This window comes from Coptis chinensis, chromosome 3 (assembly GCF_015680905.1).
Source record: "Coptis chinensis isolate HL-2020 chromosome 3, ASM1568090v1, whole genome shotgun sequence".
In the NCBI taxonomy this organism is placed as follows: domain Eukaryota; kingdom Viridiplantae; phylum Streptophyta; class Magnoliopsida; order Ranunculales; family Ranunculaceae; genus Coptis; species Coptis chinensis.
The window spans coordinates 45,118,111-45,121,858 of NC_141458.1; the positions used below are offsets into that span (position 1 = coordinate 45,118,111).

Genomic DNA, 3,748 nt, shown 5'->3' on the forward strand with positions numbered 1-3,748 from the left:
GAAGATAAACAAGAGAAATATAAATCACATGCCCTTTCTCTTAAATGGACAGTGTCTTGGACATGGGGCAGCTTATATAGTGTCTTGAACAAGTTTTTAATTTAAGTTTGGCAGCTTATATATGGCACTATATAAACTGTGCAAAACACTATGTAACATGTCCATACGTTTAAGAGAAAGCCTGATATAAAGCAAGCTCACTCTACTTCTACCGAGAAATGAACTACAACGTACAGCTTGTGATGGATGAAGGTTGAGACGGATGAATTGAACAAGAACTAATATGGTAAAGAAAAGTTGAAGATAAAAGTTCCTTTCGATAAAAGTGCTTCTCCTGGTATGCATTCCCAATCTCTTATTAAAAAATGGTGTGACATCTCAACGTCAATGGAATGCTTAGTGATATAGGGATAGTGGGATACTAGCAACTAAGCCCGGCCAGTTGCCGGACTGCTACATTAATAGTTAATGATCAATCCGTAAATATTATATACATCCACAGATCCACTGCAATTTTCTACTCTGGTCAATCTAAAAGGAAGACTGAACTAATCTTGCCACTACTATCATATAGACTGGATTCGTTGTAAATCAGATTGTACAAAGTATTCTACACTCGTCAAGTTAACTAAAAGAAAACGTTTTTTATAGTGAAAGGAAATGTCTATGCTCAAGCACAGCTGCAGCACAAGAAATAAATAACTGCACCGAAAAATCATGAAGTTATCCTCATGATTTGGGCAAAAAGTTGCAGGCCAAACCAATTACATCTCAACAATTTTCTCCATTACAGTAATCAAGAAGAAAATTACAGTCTCAATCTCAGGTAATCACTCCGAGGCAGCCTCGATATCAAGCAAAGCAAAATTCTATAATTCGATATCAAGCCAAATGCGATGAATAAAGCGATACTGGTGCAATTTCATTTTACCAATCACCGACATTACATCTAACAATGGCACAGGGGTTTATCCATTTCACAATATTCCCTGAACGTATAGCCCCTTCACCAGACACACTCACACATCACTCTAGATCTGTATCTCCAACCCCAGTAAATGGCCAGGGAAACGGGTTCGATCTTTACCAAGGTCAACGAGACAACGAATGAACCATAAGGCCAGAACCAATAAAAAGTAAATCCATATTTATATTAAAAGAGCAAAAACTTTGAGGATGGTACATAGTACCCAACAAAATCCTAAGAACATTTTGAAATTCCAACTAAACAATTATGGTTCAACATCCATAACAAACAGAAGAAGAAGACCAGAAATCAATCGTTCAACATCTGTTTGCTCCTTAGTCCTTACTCACAAGTCATACCCTAATCCAGCATACTAACTTTGACTTTGACTCTGACTCCTATCTGTACCTGCAAAATAAAAAAATAAAAATTAACGTCACTCTCATTGTAACACATACAACATCTCGACTTGCAACTAAATCAAACCATGCATTCAACAGGTACAACATCATATCTCGGCAAAAATGCAAAAGACGCACATCCTGCCAATCGTCAAACATGAATAACCAAGGAGTTAACACTTGAAACAATATTAACATGTTCTCAGCTAAAGTTCTCTCATAAACAACTTTGATATTCTCACGGCCAGTCATAAATAACATACTTTTTATGCCCAATGGAATTCTACGTTGAACTCATTGTCCATAAAAAATTAATTGGCTTCACATGGCCGTCAGTCGTCATCTTAATCCAAATGCTAGAAGAACTTAAAATGAGATTCAAAACAGAATTGCTAAGTTTACTCAATAGTTTACTGTGAGCACTCTACTTAATAGTGTGCATCATCCAATACTTGAAAAGAAAGAATTAGAATTTAAGAGAAATTAGAAAAAAGGAATCACAAAATGGTAATAACAAACAAAGAAAAGAAACGTTCTACTAACTCAATTGCTAGCGCGCATGGATTCCAATCAAAAGCATTCAGGATGCACCTAAACTTGAATTTGCAGAGATGCATCTCTCATGACAACAACTATAACCACGTCTTTACCATCCTAGTGTCACTTAAAATATATATGCCAGATTATAATCTTGATTCTTATTGTAGACTACCTAATCTATATATATATAAAAGCTCGCGCATTACCTCTCTCTCTCTACATATCCTTTTGTTTTCTTAACCCGGCATTTTGTGAGATTCCTAAAAAAAAAGCAATTTGTTGCAACCATTTCACAATTTTTTATATTTTTATAATTCTCAACTCCTTGGTTAGATGCTGAAGGCAATACACCTAATCTGACTTCATCAGCTAAACCGGTTTGGGTTGCCTACGTACCCCCTTATCGAGGGATCAAGCTGCACCGTAGTTCTCTCCTCTCTCCACTCTTTTCTATCTCACTCTTGGATTCTCCACCTCTCTAGAAGTCATCTCCTCTGGTTGTCTCCCCATTCTCCTCTCGTTGTCTCCTCATTCCAGCTCCTCTTCTCTAGGTTTCTCCTCCTCTTTCTCCTCCTCTCTGGATGTCGTCTCTGTACTCTTCTTCTCGAGATCTCTCCTCATAATCCTCCTCCTCTCTGGCTGTCGTCTCCTTTCACCGGCATCTCCTCTGACTGTCGTCTCCTTTCGCCGCCGTTCCTATGGCCGTCGTCTCCTCCTTTCTCTGCTCTAGATATCTCCTCCTCTCTTCCTCCTCATCTCGGGACATCATCTCCCTACTCCTCTTCCTCTCTGACCGTCATATCCTCTGGCCGTCATCTTCTCCCTTCTCTGCTATAGATATCTCCTCCTCTCTTCTTCCTCATCTCAGGACATCATCTCCCTACTCTTCCTCCTCTCTGGCCGTCGTCTGCTCCCTTCTCTGCTATAGGTATCTCTTCCTCTTTTCTTCCTCATCTCGGGACATCATCTCCCTACTCTTCCTCCTCTCTGACCGTCGTATCCTCTGGCCGTTGTCTCCTTTGGCCGTCGTCATCTCGGGACATCATCTCCCTACTCCTCCTCCTCTCTGACCGTCGTATCCTCTGGCCATCGTCTCCTTTGGCCGTTATCTCCTCTGGCCGTCGTCTTCTCCCTTCTCTGCTATAGATATCTCCTTCTCTCTTCTTCCTCATCTCGGGACATCATCTCCCTACTCCTCTTCCTCTCTGGCCGTCGTCTGCTCCTCTTCTCTGCTATAGGTATCTCCTCCTCTCTTCTTCCTCATCTCGGGACATCATCTCCCTACTCCTCCTCCCCTCTCTGGCTGTCGTCTCCCTTCTCCTCTTCTCTAGATCTCCCCTCCTATTCCTCCTCCTCTCTGACTATCGTCTCATTTGGCTGTCGTCTCCTTTGGCCATCGTCTCCTCCCTTCTCTGCTCTAGATATCTCCTCCTCTCTTCCTCCTCATTTCGGGACATCATCTCCCTACTCCTCTTCTTCTCTGGCCGTCGACCCCATTATTCTTTTCTCTAGATCTCTCATCCTCTTCCTCCTCCTCTCTGGTCGTTATCTCCATACTCGTCTTCTCTGGATATCCCCTCCTATTCCTCCTCCCTTCGGGTTGCCATCTCCCTTCTCCTCTTCTCTAGATCTCCTCTCCTCTTCCTCCTCTCTCTGGCCGACGTCTCCATACTCCTCTTCTCTAGATCTCCCCTCCTCTTCCTCTTCCTCTCTGGCCGATGTCTCCTCTGGCCGTCGTCTCCACCTACTCTGGTTGTCTCCTCCCTCTTCCTCCCCTCAACCTCTCTCTTTTTCTCTATCTGGTGCCTCCTTCCTCCATTTCTTCTTTTTCCCCTTCTCC

General features: G+C 42.3%; 1 long non-coding RNA gene across 1 annotated transcript; it reads right to left on the reverse strand.

Moving 5' to 3' along the window:
* Positions 1-624: 624 nt before the first annotated feature.
* On the reverse strand, positions 625-2,149 carry LOC147509772 (uncharacterized). Its single transcript, XR_015216633.1, has 2 exons — positions 1,912-2,149; positions 625-1,375 (listed from the first exon to the last, which is right to left on the reverse strand). It is a non-coding gene; the product is annotated as an uncharacterized LOC147509772 (long non-coding RNA).
* Between the last annotated feature and the right edge of the window lie 1,599 nt (positions 2,150-3,748).